Source organism: Erinaceus europaeus, chromosome 1 (assembly GCF_950295315.1).
Source record: "Erinaceus europaeus chromosome 1, mEriEur2.1, whole genome shotgun sequence".
NCBI lineage: Eukaryota > Metazoa > Chordata > Mammalia > Eulipotyphla > Erinaceidae > Erinaceus > Erinaceus europaeus.
In genome coordinates, this window is record NC_080162.1 from 42,559,176 (window position 1) to 42,584,965 (window position 25,790).

The window sequence follows — 25,790 nt, forward strand, 5'->3', positions numbered from 1 at the left end:
AGGTAAACAGCTTTATCCCCCCCAACTTCTCAGTCTGGCCTTAGTTACCTGGTGGAACTTCTGATAAAACTGTTTAAAAAGCATAGAGTCAAGTAGCAGTTTTTTCCTTGTACTTTTTCTTAAGAGTTTAATGTAAAAATGTTACTAAATGTTGAAGTCTTCTTGGTATTCTGATTGAGCAAAACAATGATTTTTTTTTCCTGTGGTATTTAACTGATTAAATTCATAACAAGTAAAAACAATACTATCAATATTATAAAGAGATATTTTTAAAGCCAGATTTATTCAATCAGAAGAAAAAAGTTTTAAATGAATGTATGTGTCAAGCATGTGCCAAATGCTTTTTTTTTTGTCTTCAGGATTATCATTGGGGCTCAGTGCCTGCAATACCAATACACTGCTCCTTAAGGCTATTTTCCCCATATTGTAGTTGTTATAGTTGTTGTTGTTGTTGGATAGAACAGAGAGAAATTAAGAGAGGAAGGGAAGGCAGAGGGACATCTGCAGACCTGTTTCACCACTTGGGGAGCAGGGGCTTGGACTGGATGGGCTCCTTACTCTGGCTCTTGTGCTTTGCACCACTGCTCTACCGCCCAACCCCCACAATGTCTTTTTTTTTTTTTTTTAACATCTTAACCAACTTCCTGTTTATGACATCTTTTTTCCCCCTTATTTTTAATTATTTTTATTTGTGTTAGGGTTAATGATTTACAGTGCAGTCACTGACCCATGGTACCCTTTCAGTCTCTCTGTGAAAATCTCTGTGGAACACTCACCCACAGCCTAGGCACTTTTACATCATCATGCACCAGGACTCCACTGTTCTCTTCTGCTTCTCTTCCCTCGTCCCTCTCCAAAGTCCCCTCGTCCTTCTCCAGAGTCCTTTCCTTTGTTGCAATACACCAGGCCCAGTCCAGCTTTTACTTTGTGTTCTCCCTTTCTGTACCTATGTATTAAGTGCCACCTGTAAGCGAGATCATTCAGTATTCCTTTTGTTTTTGCCAAAAATTTGGAATGCTTCATGAATCTGTGTGCCATCCTTGTGCAGGGGGCATGCCAATTTCTCTGTATTTTTCTAATTTTAGTATATGTGCTGACAGAGCAAACACATCAAATATCTTGTAAACATTAGCTTATTTAATCCTTACATTAGCTATATACTTGCCATATTTGCAATAACATCCCTGCTTTACAAATGAGAAAACTAAAGTTTAATGATGATCAGTGACTTTTCTTTGAGTGGTCAACTGTGCTATTCTACGGGAAAGCGCTGATTTTGAGCAAGATAGAAGTTGTTTTTTTTCATAATGGGTTCCTGTCATTGAATGGACATAACAGGCTAAATAACACAGCAAAAAATTCTTTGCCTACTGGAAGTGTTTACTATTACATGTAGCTTCAAGAGAAACATGAAAATAATATATTCAGTTTACCAAAATACAGGAAAGTTAAATAACTTTGACCCAAATCTTTAAACTGGTCAACTTCTGTAGACAGAAATACCCTTCTACTAACTGTGAAATTGAATTCCGTTTCTTTACACACTTAACTAGCTGTGAATTAATTAACAAGCAGTGAGAATTAACTAAGCTGTTCCTTTTCAATGTTCATCATTAATTACTGATTGACCTTCTAAGTCTGTTCTCTTCACCAGTATATAGCTGACGTACATTTTATTATAGTTTTCCCTTATCTGTAGAGAATATATTCCAAGAACTTGAATAGATGAAATCATGAATATAACCAAATGGTACACATAACTGTGTTTTCTCCTATATAATCACATCTGTGATAACGTTTAATCTATAAATTAGTCACAGTAAGAGATTAACAGCAACAACTAATGAAAAGGTCATTTGTAATAATATGCTGTAATAGAAGTATTGTGTGGGAGTAGATAGCATAATGGTTATGCAAACAGACTCTCATGCCTGAGGCTCCCAAGTTCCAGGTTCAATCCCCTGCATCGCCATAAGCCCGAGTTGATCAGTGCTCTGATAAAAAAAAAAAAGTGTGTGGCTGTAGTCTCTCAAAACATTTATTTTTGTACCTACTATTTCAAACTTGCTAGAAAGCAAAATTTCAGATAATTTGGGGACTGCCCTTCTCAAGTTGAGATATGGCTCATGGTAAAGGAAAGACTTTTTTAATGTCATATATTCATGTATGTGCCACTTCACTTTGTGTTTGATTTCCCTAACTTAATTTTTTTATTTATATATATATTTATTTTATTTATTTTTTCCCTTTTGTTGCCTTTGTTGTTTTATTGTTGTAGTTATTATTGTTGTTGTTGTTGTTGTTGTTGGATAGGACAGAGAGAAATGGAGAGAGGGAGGGGAAGACAGAGAGGAGGAGAGAAAGATAGACACCTGCAGACCTGCTTCACCGCCTGTGAAGCGACTCTCCTGCAGGTGGGGAGCCTGGGTTTGAACCGGGATCTTTATGCCAGTCTTTGTGCTTTGCGCCACCTGCGCTTAGCCCGCTGTACTACAGCCCGACTCCCCGATTTCCCTAACTTTAGAACCTTAGCTCTGCATTGTGGAATGCAGTATGATAGCTTGACAATAGGGCTATTATAAACGTTATGTGAAATAATTGTCAATCAGCAAGTAGTGCATGGTTTTTAAATTATTATTCATTTTATACATGACTGACAGTACATACAGCAGGTGCTCAAAAACAAATTTTAGCTCTTAAAGACATAATTTTAAAGAGTTGAGTCCAAACTGAAAATATGCTTAAAGCAAGTTACTAATATAAATGAAGAAAGTACAAAATAGAGAGGCCTGTGTTCTTAGTCACTTATGTCTAGCTTATTTGTCGAGCTTTGTCCATCCCTTCAACTTTTAAAGCAAAATTGCATATCTGATTTAATGTGCAGCTTGATTTGGAAATTTTGGTTCATATCCATTTTCAGGCTGCTATTTTGCTGCCACTTACTGAGTTCTCATTCATTTTCTTTAGTCATTCAACAGACTAGAGAGGTTGAAGGTAATTCTGAAATGAGTCATAAGAGTCCTAGATAATAAAGCTTTGAAAAGAAAATTTAAGAAACAGATTATTAATGCTGGGGAAGATTGGGCTGTGAGTTGACTAATCATTTTCAAATAGATGAAGGGATTTTTAATAGATGAGGTTGACTAATCAATCTTCATCTTTTGGAGAATAGTTCATAAAGGAACTATATTCACTTTTAAGGAAAACGATTATGAAAAACTGTGAAAATATTTTTTTCTGCATACTGGGAATAACTATATTTTAGATGGAACAAGAGTAAAGGCTATGGATCTCTTGTGAAGCTTTAATGAACTAAGTCCTGTTATTGCACATATCTTTTTGCATGATTTGGGTGACCTTTGAATGAGCTACCCATCTGGAACCTCAGATGATTGTGATTAGTTATTCAGTTCATTATCTATACACAACTTTTTTTTTTTTTTTTTTTTTTGGTCCTTGCCCTACAAAGAGAGAGAAAAAGATATCACACTGAAGTTTCCTCCGGTTAGGTAGGAGCAAGTCTTGAAGCCAAGATGTGTATATCTCCAGGCATGCACCATCCTAGATGAATTATTCTTCCAAAAATTCCTGTGCTCAGCTGGCTGCATTCTATGTTCATGAGTGAGTTCAATGCAAGGAAGAACCCAGAAGTTGTTAGTGATTTGGGATTCTGATTACTTGAGATCCTCTTTTGCCCCTTTTATGCCATTACTTCTCCAGGTAGTGGACACAAACTTTTAATGCAGTACTCCTTTTGGAGTCATAGGAAAGGAGCTTCCTCTGGAGAAGTCACATCTTCCAGTGTTACAGATGCCAACTTGACTTTTACCTCCTCTTTCATTGTTTTAAATAGTTCTGCAAAGCCTTCCTTATTCCACAACTGTACTGAACAGGAGAATTTTCCTTTTGTACTTGTCAAAAGATGCAAAGAGTCTCTAGGAGTCTACTGTCATACTTGGGTTTTCAGAAGAAAAGTGGATTCCAACTAATGGTAGTAGGTCTCTTTTCTTACTGATTTTGGTTCAGGTGTGCATCAGAGTTTGGATTTTAACAGGGTTTTAAACATTTCTTTTTCCTTTTGAGGAATTTATTAAAGAATATATGAAGTTTGCCTAGTAACCATAGCATTACTAGCTCTAAGAAATCTGGGCAACAGTGAAAAAATATTGAAAGAATTAAGTAAATTAATATATTGTTTTTGAACATACACATGAGTAACAAATAAATCAGTAGATTTGTAAGATTTGGACAAAATCTAAATGTTTTCCACTGTATCCAAATGGGGGCATATATGGATTCATTTTTCAAAAGCAAGTAGTAATGTAAAAAGAGCATCTGAAGGTATACCTTTTGTAAACAAATAAATGGTCTATGTGTTACTTTCTAAAGATGCTTTAAACAAATTATCACAAACTTAGTGGTTTAATATGGCATAAATTAGTTTTCCTATAATTCTGGAGCTGGGATGTCTGTATTAAACCTAGTGGTACTAATGTCAAAGTTCTGACAGTGCATTTATTTGGGAGATTAAAAAATTTGAAAATTTTTTAAATTTTCAGGAGTTTTTCTACATCATGGACCTTTCCTTCTTTTTTAGAGCACATTGCTTCAAGCTGTTTCTATCACCTCATCTCTTATTTTTTTTCTCACTTTGTCTTTTTTACCTTATAAAAACATGCATGGTTCTTTTGCTGTCTTCCAGAGGTTTCTGTATAATTTATCTGTATCAAAACTCTTAACTTTATAACATCTGCACAATATTTTTTCCTTTATATAGTACCAACATTTCTCACTGTTCTAGATATTAGGACGTGAACAACTTTTAGAATGACCTTTTTTGTTTGTTTGTTTACCATATTGTATCTTGTTGCTATTGATTACTAAATCTTTTTTAAAAATATTTTATTTATTTATTAATGAGAAAGATAGGAAGAGAGAGAGAGAAAGAGCCAGATATTACTCTGGTACATGTGCTGCTGGGGATTGAATTGAAACCTTATTCTTGAGAATCCAGTGCTTTATCCACTGTGCTACCTTCTGCGCCACTTTGAGATGTCATAATGAGGAACATGGCTACCAGTTCTTCTTTAGATGCAAATCTGTAGAGGTTTAAGCTTGTGTTTTCTCTTTTTTATCCTATTTTAAAAAGTTGATATATTTTCAAATAGATAAATCAGCCTTTATAGCATTGGTTGACAATGACAGGAGACTTGGTTCAAAGAGGAGTATGCCAAGATGGGCATCGTATCCTCTCAGCTGCCTAGGGACATATGCTATTCATACATAGAAGTCAAGGTGCTGGCAAGCAGCCACTTTTGTCAGGCGATGGCACAAACGTCTAGAGTGTGCTTTTATGTTATTTCGTGATTCGGTAGTAATTGGGTAATAAATTAGCTGACAGCAATCTTTGATACAGTCAATCTATCTCTTCTACCTTGGTGATTTCTGGCACTTGTGGTGGACAGGAGAAGCATAAAAAATGTATACATAGTAGTAAAATGTTCACTTTCAGTGTGTCATTTACCCTCAGGCTAAAAATAGACAGCATCTCAGAATCCAGCCCCTGTATTCTGATTCCCCTGTATGGAATTCTTTAAGTGGGCAGAAACATGTTTGATTATATAACCCTGTTATAGTGGGAAGAAGAGCTATATTTAAATATGCATGTGGAGAACCCATTGTCAGGTATGGATACATATTTAATTACTGTAAGAAAAAAAAATCCATGAATTTGAATATGATGTGGGGGTTGATTTTATTTAAATTAGGGCTCTAATTCAGTCTAAAAGGAACTGAGCAGTGTTGTTTAAATGATTGCCTCTTAGGAGACAGTATGTGTCTATCTATCTATAGTCCTGTATTATTTAAAGAAGCTTTTTACAGCAGATGGAAAGACATAAGTGAAAGAAGAAAATAACTTAAATATAGCCCTTTGGAAATGCTCTAGTTTTAGAGACATTTTATTGTCTTCTCTGGGCTTGGTAGAGTATGCCATTATTTCTAAGTTATAGTATCTTTTTCTACTTTCCTGTGCTATAAACTCTGATCCCTCTGAGTGATAAAGATGAGAGTCAAACTCAAATGATTTGCTCCAAGAGGTGTGCTTGATACTAATCCAAGGTATACCCTAGCAATAAATGATGAAAACAGTTATAAAGGTATGCATTCATTCAGTTACTACATAAGCACTTTTTTTTTTAACATTTTCCCCTTTATTGGGGGACTAATGTTTTTTTTTATTTCTTTATTAGGGAATTAATGTTTTACATTCGACAGTAAATACAATAGTTTGTACATGCATAACATTTCTCAGTTTTCCGTATAACAATACAACCCCCACTAGGTCCTCTGTCATCCTTCTTAGACCTATATCTCCCCCCCCCCCACCCCCACCCCTCTGCCCAGAGTCTTTTACTTTGGTGCAATATGCGATTCTAGTTCAGGTTCTACTTGTATTTTCTCTTCTCATCTTGTTTTTCAACTTCTGCCTGACAGTGAGATCATCCCATTTTCATCCTTCTGTTTCTGACTTATTTCATTTAACATGAATTTTTCAAGATCCATCCAAGATCGGCTGAAAACAGTAAAGTCACCATTTTTTATAGCTGAGTAAGTAATTCATTGTGTATATATACCTCAATTTGCTCAGCTACTCATCTGTTGTTGGACACCTGAGTTGCTTCCAGGTTTTGGCTATTACAAATTGTGCTGCTAAGAACATGTGTACACAGATCTTCTTGGATGGCTGTGTTGGGTTTCTTAGGATATATTCCCAGGAGAGAAATTGCAGGATCATAGGATAGGTCCATTTCTATCCTTCTGAAAGTTCTCCATACTGCTCTCCACAGGGGTTGGACCAATTTACATTCCCACCAGCAGTGCAGGAGGGTCCCTTTGACCCCACAACCTCTCCAGCATTTGTTGCTGCTACCTTTTCTGTTCTATGACTTTCTCACAGGATTGAAATGGCATCTCATTGTTGTCTTTATTTGCATTTCTCTGACAATCAAAGATTTGGAGCATTTTTTCATGTGTTTCTCAGCCTTTTGGATCTCTTCTGTGGTGAGTATTCTGTCCATGTCTTCTCCCCATTTTTGAAAGGGGTTAGTTATTTTCTTGTTATTAAGTTTGGCAAGCTCTTTATATATTCTGGTTATTAGCCACTTGTCTGATGTATGACATGTAAAGATCTTCTCCCATTCTGTGAGGGGTCTCTTGGTTTGGGTAGTGGTTTCTTTAGCTGTGCAGAAGCTTTTTAATTTCATTTAGTCCCATAGTTTTATACTTGCCTTAGTCTTCTTTGTAATTGGATACATTTCATTGAAGATGTCTTTAAAATTTATGTGGAAAAGAGTTTTGCCAATATTTTCCTCTAAGTATCTGATAGTTTAGGTCTCACATTCAAGTCCTTGATCCACTTGGAATTTACTTTTGTATTTGGTGAAATATAGTGGTTCAGTTTCATTCTTCTGCATGTTTCAACCCATTTTTCCCAACACCATCTGTTGAAGAGACTCTGCTTTCCCCATTTAATAATCTGGGCACCTTTGTCAAAAATTAGATGTCCATAGCTGCGGGGGCTTACTTCTGGGCTCTCAATTCTGTTTCATTGGTCATTGTGTCTATTCATGTTACAGGACCAAGCAGTTTTGATGACAACAGCCCTATAATGCAATTTGAGATCTGGAAGTGTGGTGCCTCCAGTTCTGTTCTTTCTTCTCAAGATTGCTTTGGTAATTCTAGATCTTTTCTGGTTCCAGATAAATATTTGTAGCATTTGTTCTAGTCTCCTAAAAAATATGCTTGGGATCTTGATGGGAATAGCATTAAATTTGTATATGGCTCTGGACAGTATATTTATTTTGATGATGTTAATTCTTCCAATCCATGAACATGGACTATCTTTCCACTTCTTTGTGTCTTTTTCAATGTCCTTGAGTAGTGACTCATAATTTTAAGTATACAAGTATTTCACTTCTTTGGTTAGGTTTATTCCTAAATATTTTACTGTTTTTGTTGCTATAGTGAAAGGAATTGATTTCTGGATTCCAACTTCTAACTTAGTGTTTGCATAGAAGAATGCCACTGACTTTTGAATGTTAATTTTGTAGCCTGGCACCTTACTGTATTGCCTGATGATTTCCTAAAGCTTCCTGCTGGACTCCTTAGGTTTTTCTATGCATACTATCATGTCATCTGCAAATAGGGAGAGTTTGAATTCTTCTCTTCCAATCTGTATCCCTTTAATTCTTTGCTCCTACCTGATTGTTATGGCAAGAACTGCCAACACTATGCTGAATAGTAATGGTGATAATGGGCATCCCTGTCTAGTACCTAAGCTATGGGGAAATGCTTTCAGTTTTTCACCTTTGAGTATGATGGTGGCTGTAGGTTTGCTATATGTAGATTCCACTATCTGAGGAATTTTCCATATATTTTCATTTTTGTCGTCTTTTTTTAGATGATATTATTTTTATTTATAAAATGGAAACACTGACAAAAACCATAGGATAAGAGGTGTACAACTCCACACAGTTCCCACCAACAGAACTCTGTATCCCCTCCCCTCCCCTGATAGCTTTCTTATTCTTTTTTTTCTGTTTTTTTAATTTATAAAAAGGAAACATTGTTTTGTTGTATTTTGATCATAAATGGGTGTTGTATTTTCTCAAAGGCTTTCTCTGCATCTATTGATATGACCATGTGATTTTTGGTCTTGCTTTTGTTGATGTGGTGGATCACGCTAATTGATTTACATATATTAAACCAACCTTGCACGTCTGGGATAAACTCCACTTGGTCTTTTTAATATACTGATTTATCCTGTTGGCTATGATGTTGGCTTCATAGAAGCTTGAAGGGAGTATTCCAGTGTCATCGATCTTCTGGAAGACTTAAAAGTAGAGGTATTAGTTCTTTGAAGGTTTTGTAGAATTCATTTGTAAAACCATCTGGTTCAGGACTTTTATCTTTAGCAAGATTTTTGATAACTACTTCAATTTCATTAGCTGTGAAGGGCCTGTTCCTGTTATCTAGTTTGTCTTTACTTAGTTTTGGAAGTTCGTAGGTGTCGGACAGCTCCCCTGCTCTGCTCCATTGCTGATACTATGGTCTATTTACATAATCATTGTTTTGCCTGAGACCCATCCTGCCTACAGGGTATTAATTAATCCCACCTGTTAAAACCTTTGCCCTATTTGAAGTAGGACGCCATCTGGGATTCATAATGCAACATAGCAGGATCTAAATAATGTTTCACAGAGCCCAAAAACAAAACCTCCCTACCACTTCTCTCCCCTGCTTGTTCTCTCTGAATATCTTAAGTTTGCTGTCTACCCCTCTGCTTTCAGTTGTGTTTTGTAAGAGAGTGCTTTGAATGACTGAATTTTTGTATGACCCATTTTGCTCAGAGTACTCTGAAACTTAGCTATATATATATATATATAAATGCTGGACGCAGCCATGATTTCTGGGATGTCCAGAAACAATAATAATAAAAAAACAAAAAACATTATTACTAACATGTGTTAACTCTCTAACCTGAGTTTGTTTAGAATCTAAGGTAAAAATTAGTTAAAAATCAATATATTTTAACTAAATCTGGTCTGAAGATCCTGCACACACCTAGGGTGTGTCTTCATCTTAAGTGGGTGTAACCAAAGTTAGAAAAGATGATATTGATATGTAAAGCTCTCATATACCTTCTCAATTAAAGAGGTAGAACTAGCCTGAGTGAGTGATAGATCACACAATGGTTATGCTAATGATTCTCATGCCTGAGGCTTCTAACAATGGTTCTTCTCTTTACCGCTCCACATTTTACTGTGCTTAAATTGTTTAAACAACCTTAAAATCATACTAAAAAGGCATTCCAAAATTATAAAGATACCTAAAGCTATTATAATCAGATTCTGATGTCAGTAACAATGGAGACTCCCAGTTGCATTTGGTGAGTCTCGGGAGTCCTCTCCTCCCTTCAGTCATCTTTTTGTTGGTGAAACAGAGTGGAGGTGGTATCTCAAGTGGTAAACTGCCGGACTCTTACCAGCCACTTCATCTCCCCTTAGACTCCTCTCTGTCCACAAGCCACACCTGTTTGCACTCACTGGTGATTTGGTGGGTTCCTGAAGTTGTTCTAGCCCTGTCTTATTGAAATCCCAGGTGGTCTCCTTTGGTATTCCTAGATGACCTGGGAGAGAGGAGGAGAGAAACACAGCTGCTGCTCCGTTGCCTCGCCTCCCAGGGGGATTGTTTTACAGTCGCCAGTAAATACAATAGTTTGTACATGCATGACATTTCTCAGTTTTTCCATCTAACAATACAACCCCCACTAGGTCCTCTGTCATCCTTTTTCAGGATCTGTACTCTTTGCCCCCCATCCCCCACTCCAGAGTCTTTTACTTTGGTGCAATCCACCAACTCCATAAGCAACTTATTATCATGATCAGTGTCTACCTACCAAACAGTTCAGGATCTCTTGTCAAGGTTTTATTAGCATTTGGTTAACTCATTTGCCTCAGTGTCTCCATTTAAATAATGAACTGCTATGCATTCTTATAAGGATCTAGTGCTGTTTTTTTTTGTTTTTTTTCTTCTTCTTCTCCTAGAGCACTTTTTTGCTCTGGTTTAAGGCAGTGAGGTGGATTCAGTGTGGTACTTTTGAACCTCAGGCATGAGAGTCTATTTGCATAATCATTATACTATCTATCCCCACCCTGTAGCACACTTTTGTTAGAGTCACAGTTCTGTAATAAATTGGAAGAATAGGTAGTCTGGCGGTAGTGCAGTGGGTTTAGCTCAGGTGGAGCAAAGCACAAGGACAGGCATAAGGATCCCAGTTTGAGCCCACCGGCTCCCCACCTACAGGGGAGTCACTTCACAGATGGTGAAGCAGATCTGCAGGTGTCTATCTTTCTCTCCCCCTCTCTGTCTTCTCCTCCTCTCTCCATTTCTTTCTGTCCTATCCAACATCAACAACAATAATAACAACAGTATTAACTACAACAATAAAACAAGGAAATAAATAAATATTAAAAATTAAATTGGAAGAATTCGGATTTAGGCAACATAAAGTCCCTAAATAATGTAACCTCTATGTATGCTGGTATCTTACAAGTTGAATTTGAATCATCATTTGGAACTTGAAGTTCATATACCTAATTTAAGTACCTAGACTTAGTGCTGACTTTGGCTTTCTTAAGATGTATGAATTTATTTAGCGTCTCTGAACTTTACTTTCCTTATTAGTAAAACAGAACAATGCTATTTTTCCTTTATAGGATGATAATGATAGGGGTAATGGCATGAATGATAAAGTAAGAATATGGTGGTGACCTTGATGATAAAAGTTATTAAGCTTCATAGTTATTAAGCCCTTTTTGCCAGGTATCATACTGAATACATGCACCACCTTATACTCTTCCCATTGACCTTATGTGATAGATATTCTTACAGTCTCTCTGTCTCTTTTATGAGAAAGTTAATTTTAGTGAAGTTTATAAGCCTATCTATGTTCACCTTGGTAGGAATTAACACATCTAAAACACAAATATAGGGGGCTGAGTGGTGGCTCATGTGGTTGAGCACACATATTACAATTCAAAAGGACCTGGGTTTAAGCCCCCTGTCCCCACCTGCAGAGGAAAAGCTTTCGAGTTGTGAAGCAGGGATATGTGTCTGTCTCTCTTCCTTTCTATCTTCCCCTCTCCTCTCAATTTCTGACTGTCTCTATCCAATAAATAAATGAAAGTAATAAAAAAGTAAAATAAAACCCAAATCTTAAAAAAGTTTAAAATAAACAAATAAAATAAAACATCAATATAGACTTCATTGACTTTTAATTTTTTTTAATATTTATTTTATTTATTCCCTTTTGTTGCCCTTGTTGTTTTATTGTTGTAGTTATTATTGTTGTTGTCGTTGTTGGATAGGATGGAGAGAGGAGGGGAAGACAGAGAGGAGGAGAGTAAGATAGACACCTGCAGACCTGCTTCACCGCCTGTGAAGTGACTCCCCTGCAGGTGGCTGAGCCTGGGATTGAACCGGGATCCTTATGCTGGTCCTTGTGCTTTGCGCCACCTGCGCTTAACCCGCTGCGCTACAGCCCGGCTCCCGACTTTTAATTTTTATACTGTGTTTCATTTAGTATTTTTATTATACTCTAATGATTTGAATGCATCCTTTTTCATCAAGAGGGGTCAGATGTTATGAGGTTGTAGTATGGTAAACATTTATCATTTTTCAATAGAAATGCTAAATAAACACTTGATAAGAAATGTATTTATTTGTACTTATCATTTATCATCTTATTCTATTTCTATTGTTCCTTTTAGCATTTAAAATCATCTTGAAGTAGTACACCAAAGTAAAGGACTCTTGGGGTTGGGGGTAAAGGACTCTTGGGGTACATGATGTCAGAGGACTTAGAGGGGGTTCAATTGTTTTCTGGAAAACTGAGAAATGTTATACATATACAAACTACTGTACTTTATTGTTGACTGGAAACCATTAATCCTTCCAATTAAAAAAAGTAAAAGGAAATATATATGTGTTGTTGGAAAAATCATGAGGCATTTTTCCATTGAAAAACAGAAAAATGCCTCATGATTTTTCTGACAAACCACTATTTACTTTAAAAAACCTTGAAATGATTATGTATTCTCTTTTACGGCAATAAGAATATTGTCATTGTCCAGACCACTGAAAATGAAAGACAAGAACTCCACAGTGTCTACTCAATGGCCCTTAAAGTTTTGAGTCTGAATATAATTTGCACTCATTTTTTTTTCTCAAGTAGTTGGCTTATATTTTAAGTTGGCTTGTATTTTAAGCAAGCATTATTATGTCTGTAACACCATCCTCCTCATGTGATTCAGTTAAGAAAACAAGTTGTTTTTTTCTATACCAGCTCCTTTTGAAGTGAATGATGCATTTAGTAACTGTTTGTGTGAATTTGGATCTATGCTATGAAATATTCGATACGCTTTTATTTTTTGACTAAATCAAGAATATGTGATATATTAGAAATTAGAAGTTATCTTTGGCAAATCTGACTTACAAATTTCTAGTAAGACCCCTTTTCAAATAGTAGAAGAAAAGTCTTGTTATTTTAGCATCTTGGTCTTTGAAAATGCAGTATGTTCTATGTTCTATAGTGCATACATCATCTTCCTGCCAGTACTCTTAGATATACAAATTCTGTGGAGCATATGAACTCTCGTCATATGTATAGCTTATGTGATGCCTAGGTTCCTTTTTTTTTTTTTTTTCTTTCCAGTGGGTTGAACTAAAGGCATCTCAGTGGAACTTCTAATCTAACTTCTTCAGTTCTTCCCCCACCCCATCCCATTATAAGTCTTTCCTATATCAATAAAGGCAACTCCATCTTTCAGTTGCTTGGGTTACCAATCTTAGGGTGTTGATATTGTTGATATTGTTCTCTCGTACACATTTTTTAATTAGCAGTTCCTTAATATTTCCTATTAGTTCTATGAATAAAGTATGTTTAGGATTAAATTGTATCATTGTCCTTTTCTAAGAAAAAAATTCCATAGATTGGATCATTACCAACCTTCTTTCTAACTTGCTTCCTTTCTTCTAGCCTTGACTAACTTTGACTGAGATGAAATTTAAGACTTACAGCATATCATTAACTGGTTTTACATTCCAATAAATTAAAGTTTTCAAAGCAGGCTATATGGTATACCATCTGGGATATATGGTTGAAACCTGTTGGAACAGCTACTATATATGTGGTCCATCACTGACTGCGATGACTGTAGTTAACAAATGCATGTATTTAAGTTCAATTAGAGACTGAATCCATCTTGACCAAAGAACTGAACATTTAATACTCACTTGTACTCCAGGATTAAAATAACAGTGCTGGATTAAAGTTCTTGTGAATTAGGGTTTGCCATAGTTCACTCAGATCAGCCATGTACCTTGCTACATGTTTTCCTAGGTGTAACTCAACTTCAGTATCTTTCTTTTTGAGAAAGTGAGGGCTAAAGAGAGGAAAACAGTATGATGGGAGAGGAAAGAAAGCTGAGAAAGGGAAGTCTGAGACAGGAGAAGAATAATAATAGCATTAATGTTAAGGAAAGAATGTATTTTATCTATAGGTTAAGTTGCAACTTGGGCCTTTTGTCTATTTTTTTCCTTTGCTATCAGTCTTGGTCAGATTGTGGATGTAAATAGTACTTGTTGATAACTGCCCTTATTAGGATGCAGTGAAAATTAATAAGCCTTGTGATCTGAAGCCTCTATAGCTTCCAGAAATTCAGACTCTGCTTTACTTCCCATGTTCCCTCTTTGAGTTATTTCATTTTTAGAAATATTATACTAGCATGACTAACACTGAAGTAGTCCATTGTGGGCCCTGAAGACCTGCCCACTCTCATGTAACCTGTGGAGACACAGTGAAGACACTGGTTGTAAATTATTCATTATTAGTTGCAGAAACTAAAACTCAAGAGTAGTTAGGGAATTTACCCAGGAAGAGGACTGGGTTTCAAATTCAGTTCTGACTCTACAAAACAGTGTTAAAATATACATCAATTCTTGGATTTTTGGTATGTCCTTTTTGTCATTTTGTTTTACCTTTCATGGTTAAGATACAGAGAAAAATTGAGAGGGAAGAGGAGAGAGACAGAGGGAGAGGGAAAGGGAGAGGCTCACAGTGTTGCTTTCATGAAGCTTTCCTCAGGCATTTGGGAATTGGGGGCTTACACCCAGCTCCTTGTACCTGGTAATATGCTTGCTCAGTTTGTCATGCCCCCTTTTCTCTTTCTTAATAACTATTTTGTTGTTGTTAGGGATTTACTGCTCTGAGTCAGCATTTTTTCAGACAGAAAGAGGGAGAGAGGAAGGGAAAGAGATATGTGGAGGGAGGGAGGGAGGGAGGGAGAACAGTGCTAAAGCTTCCCCCAGTTTTGTGGAGGCAGGATAGCACAGCAGGTGCCTTTCTAGGTCAGCTAGCACAGCATGATTTAAATATTTAATGTTTAATTTTATTTATTTAAAATTTTATTATCTTTATTTATTTATTGGATAGAGACAGGCAGAAATCAAGAGGGAAGGTATAGAGAAGAAGAGAGACAGAGAGGAGCCTGCAGCACTGCCTCACCACTCATGAAGCTCTCCCCCTGCAGGTGGGGACCAGGGACTCAAACCTGAATCCTTGTGCATTGTAACATGTGCACTCAACCAGGTGCACTACCACCTGGCCCCTATAATATTTTATTTTATTTTGCCACTAGGATTATCATTGACACTCAATGCTTGAAAGATACCACCATTATCACTGTTCATTTCCCTCTTTCGTTTCTCTAGGACAACAGACAGAGAAGGAGAGATACTGCAGCACTTCTCATGTAGCTTCCCCTCTACCACTTGTCATGTGTGATCAGCCAGGTCTTCATACATGACAACATGGATGCTTTACCATGCCCTAATTAGTTTTATTTTATTTTTTATATTTATATTTATTTTTCCCTTTTGTTGCCCTTATTTTTTAATTTTTTAATTTTATTGTTGTTGTTGATGTCGTCGTTAGATAGGACAGAGAGAAATGGAGAGAGTAGGGGAAGACAGGGGGAGAGAAAGAAAGACATTTGCAGACCTGCTTCACCGCTTGTGAATCGACTTCCCTGCAGGTGTGGAGTGGGGGGGCTCCAACTGGGAACCTTCTGCAGGTCCTTGTGCTTCACGCCATGTGTGCTTAACCCGCTGTGCTACCACCCAACTCCCCCCCCATTTAGTTTTAATTCATATTAAATTCATATTAATTCATGTTCTCTGAACTTGTAGCTGAAATTAATCTATATCAGACCATTTTCCAGAGAAAATGAGACCTTACAAAGAGAACAGATAGACTAGGCTTTTATCATTATAACTTTTCAGTTGTGATACTTGGTTGCAATTTATTTTCAACCAGAGAACAGCCTTTGGAGAAAGTTCTGCTTAACTGATTCAAAGCAGGTAAATAGTCATTCTCTGGTGAGACAGCAGGCAAAGTTCTTCCTCTACTTATGTGCTCAGTATTCCAAGTGACACTCCTCTGGTCACTGGGTTATTTATAGTGGGTCTAATTATGAGTGTCCTTGTCCTGAAAGGAAACATGTTCCCCAAGATGGTAGTCTAGCTGAGGCACTCCTTCTGAACTCAGACAGGACAAGATGCAGTTCTTCTCTTTTGTTTGGAAATTTGGGGTGTAGGGAAACATTCTAACGTCAGTCTTGGTTTTTCTTGGGCTAGATAAGTAAATGAACATTAGACAGAATAGGAGGAGAAAATTATGAAATCTCATCTGCAGGTGGAAAATTGACATGACTTTGAATTTTCAAGTAAATCGAGCAAACCGGTGATATGTATCCTGACAGAACCTCCATTTCACCCTAATCCTACATGCCACAGTGGCATATCATGGAGAAGGTCTCTGTTGGACATCTTGAAAAATAAAAGCAAAACCAAAAAAGCCTCCCTTCAGGAGAAATCCATGCCACAGAAATCTTTATTATTCACCAGTTGATATGGGATACAGAGAGATATTAAGAGAGACCAGTGGAATCCTACCAAATAAGCTGAATAAATTCTTTTCATGCTCTTGTAAACTCATTGTTAAAATTCTCTTTTGAGGGGCTGGGGAGATAATAGAACAGGGTGTACAGGACTTGTAGGCACAAGGTCTCAGGTTTGATCACAACACTAGTAGCCAGAACTTAGGGGGGTACTCTGGCAAAAGTGAAAAAGAAAGAAAAAGAACATAAAATTCTTATCTTGCTTTCAGAGAGGCCTTCTTTGCCTACTTATGTAGCAAATACATATTGTCAGAAAGCATTCATTGACATGCCCAAAGAGCAGATAACACATCATATTTTTGTCAGTTTTTATTATTTAATTCCTTTGGGGTTTATAGTAATTGTGGGACTTTTTCCTGAAGTGATAGGAATTGTGGAAAAATCTGGATGCAAATCTGGTATGAGGATGTCAAATACAGTTATTTAATCTTGGGGAGTTTCTTCATCTATAAGATGAAACCAGTAATAATAAAATATACTTGTCTGGGGAGTTATAGACTACATTTATGTAGAAAGTCAGAATGACAGTTCTCATTAAATATTGTCAATTATCCACTTTAAAAAATAGTGCACTTTTGGGGGTGGGGCGGTAGTGCAGCAGGTTAAGCGCAAGTGGTGCAAGATGTGGGAACCTGCGTAAGGACCCCAGTTCACCCGGCTCCCCACCTGCAGGGGAGTCGCTTCACAGGTGGTGAAGCAGATCTGCAGGTGTCTCTTTCTCTCCACCTCTCTGTCTTCCCCTCCTCTCTCCATTTCTCTCTGTCCTATCCAACGACGAACGACATCAACAGCAACAATAATAATCACAACAAGACTACACCAACAAGGGCAACAAAGGGGGGAAAATGGCCTCCAGGAGCAGTGGCTTCATGGTGCAGGCACTGAGCCCCAGCAATATTCCTGGAGGCAAAAAAAAAAAATAGTGCTCTTTTGTAACTAAAATTATTAGGTTGATAATTTAAGCAATAATACAAGTATAATAATTGAGACGATCCTTTTCATCTTTAGTTAAATTACAGACGTATTTGTTAGAAGTTGCATTCTGGTTTTCTGATGTTTCCCATTTGGTGATTCAATTCATTTTGAGGATTAGTCTGCGGACTTAGGGCCAAACACTCAGAAACAAATAGCCTTTTTGTTTCAAATGTGGCACATGAGAGTGTAGTTTCTTCATGCCAATTCCCAGTCATAGATTGCATTGTCCATTCTGCGCTAAATACTTTACCTCATAAGTTTTACTCTTGAAATTTGCCTGCTTCTCTAAAAGTTCATGCTTCTCCGATCTCTGGCTCAGACTCCTGCATGAAAGCAAATTACAGGTTTTTTTTTTTTTTTTTTAAACCATTTCCCACATTCCTTCTTTTTAAATTTAGTGTGGTCAGATTTCAGAATTACCAACCTGACAGTTTCCTCCTTTCTCCTATTGATGATGTTGGATAAAGACCTTCTGTGTAGAGAAAACGTTGGGTCTGAGGGTGACTTTTCTTTGCATTGTGAAGAGGGAGGCCTCAAAGCTGGGATGCTGACAGTCTGGCGCCAGGATTCACAGAGTTTTAACTGGTGCATATTCAGGAAAGAAAATGTATTTGTTCTGTTTGATACAGAGCTGGCTGCCAAGGCTGCTGACTAGGAAAAGAAAGGAAATACAGAAGCTGACATCTTAGGTAGTAAGTACATTAGAAATAATGATCAGATCCTGATAGGGTTTGAACTTTCTTTCTGAGGGCTCCTGAATTAATTATAAACCAAAGGAGTGCCTAGTAGAAACCAGATAAGTTTGGTTGAAAAACGAACTAATAGAGAACACAAAATAGATGCCCAGTTTTGGGGTGCCTTTTAGAGCCTTGTAATTTAATTAAGCTTCTCCTTCTTCTCCCTCTCCCTCTTCTTCTTTTTCTCCTTCTTCTTCCCCTTCCCCTTCTCCTCCTCTGCCTCCTCCTCCTTCTTCGCCTTTTAGAGCCATGTAATTTAATTAAGCTGCTTCCCCTCCTCCACCTCCTCCTTCTTTTAAATACCTGGAGCAACTCCATCTTTCAGTAGTGTGTATCTCTTCATTTATTTGCCTGTGTATAGAACTCCCAGACGAAAGAAAATAACTGATACTAGAAAGTAGCCGCTTTCCTTGTTTCTGATTACCTTGTGAAAGACAAGTACAGTTTCTTACTCAGAGATAGATTTAAAAAATTATATTTATTTATTTTTTATTTTGTTGCCCTTGTTGTTTTTCATTGTTTTTGTAGTTATTGTTGTTGTTATTGATGTCATTGTTGTTAGGACAGAGAGACATGGAGAGAGGAGGGGAAGACAGAGAGGGGGAGAGAAAGACACCTGCAGACCTGCTTCACCAACTGTGAAGTGATTCTCCTGCAGGTGGGGAACCTGGACCTCGAACCGGGATCCTTACATAGGTCCTTGTGCTTTGCGCCACATGGGCTTAACCCACAGTGCCACCGCCGGACTCCGGATAGAGCGATTTTTTAATGTCAATTGCTTACCACGACCAGATAATAGCTATAAAATAGAGATTTTATATATCACAGCAACGTTTATTAAACTACAATTTGCTCATAATTTATTCTTCCTGATAAGTTGGTTAAAGTTTCTGTGTTGGTCTGTTAAGGGCTTTTAATTAATTGGCTCTTTTTTTTTTTGGCAGGAAAGGCAATTTAACAAATTTCTTTCATCATGATTTCATCTAAAATTGTATGGAAATATGGATTTGGTCACTGAATGATATATAGGATGTTTTTTACCTATATAAATTTCCCTACGACACAATTCAGGATCTGAGGCTTAGAATTTGCCTTCTTTTTGGAAATAATAGCTTTAAAATACTGTATTCATTTTATTCTCTAGCAATTAATAGTTCCTTTGTGGTCTGATGAATTTAAAGTGAATATTCCTATACTTAGAATTTTGTGTAGCTTCTTTATGCTTATAACTCCTTGTTTCCAAGAAACAGTCCTTAGCTCTTCTTTTCACAGAACCATATGTTGTCATGGCATCCACAGCAAAATTCAAATCCAAAAGCAAACTTTTCATGTTGGTGTTATTAAATGTATACGCTTTCGTACTCACTAAGGGTATTCTAACCCCCAAAGGACTTTTTGTCAGTTTCTAGAATGGAAGCTGGGAAACTTAAGTGGCCTACCCAAAAACCAAATAAAACTCAGTGTCACAGGAAGGTGTAACAACGTAGATTTATTTTTTCCAGAAAGATTGAGAAAAAAAATTAACGAGTGGCAAAAGAATACAGGGAAATACTTTTTTTTTTTAAACCAGAGTTTCATCACAGGGAATACTCTCATCCAGCCATTTTTATTCATACATATGAATATAGGTTATCTAAATTCCTGTAAGTAAAGTGACTGGGTCAAAATTTAATGTACAGTTTGGCAAATCACTTTTCAATTTGCTTTTTGTGGAGGTTGTTGTAACTGCATTCCTATCTCTTATGAAGGCCCTGGAGAAACATTTCTGTTTGGATCTGTTACAAGAATAGTTGTGACTTTCCTCAGCAATTTTTTTTTCTTTTTATCTTATGGAGAATGTAACTTATGAACCAAGTTGGTATTTCATTACTTGCTTAGAGCCAAATTTGTGATTTACCTTTAATAAGTATATGAAGTCATGTTATAGATTTTTTTATTTTTCTTCATTTTTTTGTACATCTTGTAGTATTAGAAAGAATTGCATTAGAAATTAAAATGTAAATGGGTCTGTAGTCAACTTTAGTTCCAATTGTGGGTCTTCAAGCTTAAAGAAAAATATCAAAACAAAAACAATCCCCCAATGAAACAAACAAAAATCAAAAACTAAAATTGCATTAGAACCAGAGAAAGTTTCAAAGTTTGTAATACATGTATGTAAAATAGTTAAGAATAAATATATATTATAGGGGGAGATAATAGCTATTTTTGCTTTAATTTGTAATGAATAACCAGTGTGAGAATCACATTTCCAACACAGCTCTTTTTCCTTCCTATAAGACAAGGAAGATGAAGACGAATGCCTCTTGCTTCTATACTGCAGATAAGGCCTTAGGGAAGTTGAGTTCTAATTAGTTGCTAATGAAAAAACTCCATTTTGCATCTTTTTTTTCTTTTAGAAAGCAAACATATTCCAGTGAAGCTTGATAAAATCAAAATGTAAGAAACCAAACAAGAAGGAATTTGCCAGTACCTGTGCAGGCGGGAGAGATGACCAGGGACTCACGGCTGAGCTGGGAAGCAGTATCTCTTTATTGACGAGCAGGGATGCAGTTCAACAATCTAATCTCTTCTAATCACAATTCTGTCCTATGTATCTCCTGAGGCGGAAGTGTCAAGAAGAGGAAGTACGTAGGATAGGGGGTGGGGAGAAGGAAAATAGAGTGCGAACCAGTGGGGATTAAACCAATGAAAACAATGATTATGAAAATAGACTACAATGTCAAGCAATGCAACAGAAGGGGTCTTAGAAGCAGAATTTAGAAGCATACCAACATGAATTTGTATGAATTCTATTGATTCTACTAACAATCTGATTTATTGTTTATTTATTTGCTTTGTCATTCCATTCCATATTGTGGTATACACCATGCTCTGATAATTAGTGTTACATAGTCCAGACAATACCTTACAGAACTTTGGAGTGTGATAATTAAACAAATCATTACCATGACTGGTTGGCCTCTCCATCTCTCAATCTCTCTCAATCTTTCTTTCTCTCTCCCTCTCTCCCTCTCCCTCCCTCCCTCTCTCTCTCTCTCTCTCTCCTTCTCTCTCTCTCTTTCTCTCTCTCTCTTTCTCTCTCTCTCATTCTGTGTGTGTTTGTGGTGATAGGTCAGGATGCTTTGAGTATACACAAAACAACATTTTGACATTTTTTCATTTACTTTTAAATTATTTTAAAAATTTTTTACAATGTAGGGAGCACTAAAACTGTGAATAAAATAATAGTTGCTATAAGCAAATTCCTTCAGCTACAGAGATTTCATTTAAGCATGTGTGCCCATTATTTATAAAAGGTCATTTTAATGTGTCAGGAGTTGTTTGAAGATATCTTAAATATAGTAATTCATTTGATCCTCTTGCCAGCCCAGCGAGGTAGGTAATATTATAATTATCCCATGAAATACAGAGAGGTTAGTAACTTGTCCAAGGCCACACATCCTGTATATTTTGGAATCAACAGTTGAATCTAGGCTGGTTGATTGTTGGGCCTGTGCTACTGACTTGTGTTGTGTGTGCTCCTTTGTATGTTCTATGTGGAGTGTATACTGACTTAGGAAGGTGACAGGAGGAAGGCGTAAGTGAAAGTTTCCAAGATGAAATAAAATGACACATGAAAAACAAAGAAGCAGACTGAAAGGCGTGAAAGAGGTTATTGTTTTGCATAAAGCCTGACATTCACATCCAAAGAAAGAATGTGGGGATGATTTCCATCCAAAAACCTGGTCATAGGAAGCTGTAGGTGAGTATGTATCTAGACTGAGAGCAAACTTCAAATTGCTTCAGATTGCTGCTGGTCATAGTCTGTGTTTCATTCTCTGCTAAGACTAAGTACATACCACTTTTTTCTATTGTTTGCCCCATCTTAGTTGGCAGTGACTTTTCTAGCTAGTCTCAAGTTTAGGCAAAACGCCAGGAGACTTGGAGATCTGTAGTCTGGGTGGTATTTCCTATGGCTTTGTCCTGATCTCCTGACCCAGAACTAATTGCTACAACTTGATTTATACAATTCTTTGAAGGTTTTAATCTTTTTTGGGGGGGGGACTATGAGCAGGTCTCAGCTTGTTTGGATGTGTGTTTACCTGCCCTCAGAAGACTGGCTCACATCAGCATTCATCTTGACGTTTTGTCTTCAACATGACAATTATTTTGGTTTTACTGCATTTTAAAATATTTTGGGATTAATTGCCTCATCTGGTAGGCCTAACTTTGATCAATGAGGCTTTTTTAAGTAGGTTAGAAAGGCTTTAATTTGGAGAAAATTCTTTTTATCTAACAACTACTTTTTCTTAATCTTAACCTTATTGACATTTGGGGTCACATGCTTCTTTGTAGTGGGAATCTGGTATGCTTCCTAGGTACTGAAAAACATCTCCCTAGTTGTGACAGGTACATATGTCTCTAGACATATAACTCCTGGGAGCAAACTTGCATCTGATGGAGAACTAATCAGGAGTAGCATTCATCAGCTACAGTCCTCTATTGCTCATAAGTAGATTGTTTTCACTATTTGGATAATATTTAGAAATAAGTCATTTCAAAACACTTTAATGATTTAGGGATTAGATATTTTTGTTAAAACTGAATTAATACTGATAATAATATTAGTTATACAATGTGCATTTAAGAAAATAATGTCTAAAGAATAAAATAAAAACTTCCCTTTACTGAGCAGTAGTTGTTCGATACCTAAGATGCAGACTTCTGAAATATATACCACTGTCATCACTTAGTGGATGCAATAGCTGAAAAACAAAATATTTCTCTTCCAGTTAGGCAATTAAGACCAGGTTTTAAAAAAAGTCAGGTTTTTTTCCTTTTAATTTTTAATCCTTGTTTTTATTCCAGGGTTCTCATTTCTAAACTATAAAGTGGATTTTTCTGATTATCAAATTAGTGACATAATATTTTTATTAGTATTATAATTTTAGGAAAAAACAAAGTCCCCTCAGCACTTCTTGAAAGCTGCAATACTCATGAACAACTCTACCTTATTTTTTTTGGACAGTCTGTTCAGTTGTTCTGCTGATAGCTTAGCTAAGTGTCATCTTATTGCTGGTACTAAATTCAATAACCAAAGAATGAATTTAAAAAAGAATGTGGTATGGCCATATGTAAAATCCTGAAAATCACTTTAACTCAGACATTGGAGATCTGAGCTCAATGTGAGGTCTTTGGTTGGGGAGGCAAACCAATCAGATATATATATATTCCCTTTTGTTACCCTTGTTTTTTTATTGTTGTAGTTATTATTATTGTCATCATTGTTGGATAGGACAGAGAGAAATGTACAGAGGAGGGGAAGACAGAGAGGGGGAGAGAAGGACACCTGCAGACCTGCTTCACCACTTGTGAAGCGACTCCTTTGCAGGTAGGGAGCTGGGGGCTCGAGCCAGGATCCTTGTGCAGGTCCTTGGGCTTTGCATCACATGCACTTAACCCACTGCGCTACCACCCGACTCCCACAGATCAGATTTCTAAACTGACTTTATTACCAACTATATTACTGTGACATCAGTGTGACACTGCTGAAGTTTCTGAGCCTTAGTTTTTTATCTGCATAAAAAAGGTGTTTGTAGGTAGATTCTAGCTCATACTTAATTGAGAGAACACTTAGAAAGTAGGTCAAACTTGGTTAAGGAAGTGCTTATAAGGGGCCCGGTGGTGGTGTGCCTGGTTGAGTGCACATGTTACAATGCACAAGGACCCAGGTTTGAGCCCCCGGTCCCCACCTTCAGGGGGAAAGCTTTGCAGGTGCTGAAGCAGTGCTGCAGGTGTTTATCTGTTGCTTTCCCTCACTATTTCCCTATTTCCTCTAGATTTCTGGCTGTCTCTATCCAATAAATAAATAAAGATAATAAAAATAAAATAAAATACTTAACAAGTACCTGTCACATAGTAATTGGTCAGGCAGTTTTAGAAGATAGTGATGATCTGCTATAACCATGTAGTGTGTTAAATGTGTGAATTCTGCTCATTATAAAGCAAAATAAAAGCTGAGCATATGTTGTTTTTGCCGGGCTGGCTTCACAGGCTGGTAACAGATGACCAGAAACACATGGCTGAGCTGAGAACGCAGTTTAATCTTTATTCACGAGCGGGCAAACAGTCCAACACCTAATCACCACACAATGTGCTCCTCCATCTTTCTCCTCCAGCGGCAGAGTCAAGAACTCAGGAAGTACATAGGATAGGGGGCGGGGAGAAGGGAGAAGTGAGAAAAGGCAAAGACTAAACCACAATCTCCCGGAGGCGCGGGGGGGTGTGTGCGAGACCAAACCAATGTGAAGCATACCAACGAGCATATATACAGAAAAACCAAGCCAAAACAAAAAAAAGTCACCAATCTTGCAGTTGCTGTCAATTTCGCATCTCCTTGCAACAGGAATAATTTCTGAAAATATGTTCCTTTGTTGGAATTTATCTGTGAAAAATTATAATTGGTTCTGCCATGACTATCCAGCTTTTCTTTTCTTTTTTTCACAGTTTCTTACAACATGATTCTTCTTCATCAATATGTCCTTTTCTGGAAACATCTGTTTTCTCATTCATATCCCCTCTCCCTCCTCTCTTTCACTCTGGAAGGCTATATGTATTGTGAGATCTTTCTTTCTTTTTTAACTCAGTCAAATATTTTCTTTTTTCTTTATAAAAGGGAAATACTGACAAAACCACAGGATAAGGGGGGTACAACTCCACAAAATCCCCACTACCAGAACTCCGTATCCACATTCCCTCCCCTGATAGCTTTCCTATTCTTTAACCCTTTGGGAGTATGGACCCAAGGTCATTGTGGGATGCAGAAGGTGGAAGGTCTGGGTTCTGTAATTGCTTCCCCGCTGAACATGGACATTGGTAGGTCAATCTGCCTGTCTCTCTCTTTCCCTAGTGGGGTGGAGTTCTGGGGAATTGGAGCTCCAGGACACATTGGTGGGGTTGTCTGTCCAGGGAAGTCTGATTGGCATCATGCTAGCATCTGGAACCTGGTGGCTGAAAAGAGAGTTAACATACAAAGCCAAACAAGTTATTGACTAATCATGAACCTAAAGGCCAGAGTAGTGCAGATGAAGAGTTGGGGAGGGGGTCTCCATTTTGTAGATAGCTATTATTAGGCATATTAGTTATATTCCAAAGGGTCTGTGGCTACACTAGTTTTTCTTTCCCCTGAGCCTGAAATCTGATATGCAGGTGGACCCAAGTTATTGTCTGGGGAGATAATGTCATGGCTCAAAAAAGGACCAGAAAGCTGGATCAGGGAAGAGAGTATCTCCCAAATATAGGAAAGGTGTATACATACTGTTGACTGTAAACCCCATTTGATATGATGTGGTCTGGGGCCCATATACAGTTTAGGAACCTATGTGACCTCTGTATCCCTCTGGATATGAGCTCACATTCTGTGGTCATGAGTAGGAATGTTCTAAGCTGCCTCAATATCAGGACCCATCATCCTTAGGTGTAACATAGAGTAAGTTGTCCAGCCTCCCTTCAGAGGACG

General features: G+C 37.2%; 1 protein-coding gene and 1 non-coding gene across 2 annotated transcripts in view; one reads left to right on the top strand and one right to left on the bottom strand.

Annotated features, from left to right (window-relative positions):
• The window catches only part of DOK5 (docking protein 5), a 186,759-nt gene that overhangs the window by 42,837 nt on the left and 118,132 nt on the right, over positions 1–25,790 (top strand). The gene's annotated exons all lie outside the window — the stretch shown is intronic.
• Positions 1,004–1,109, bottom strand: LOC132542740 (U6 spliceosomal RNA). Its single transcript, XR_009553715.1, has one exon. It is a non-coding gene; the product is annotated as a U6 spliceosomal RNA (small nuclear RNA).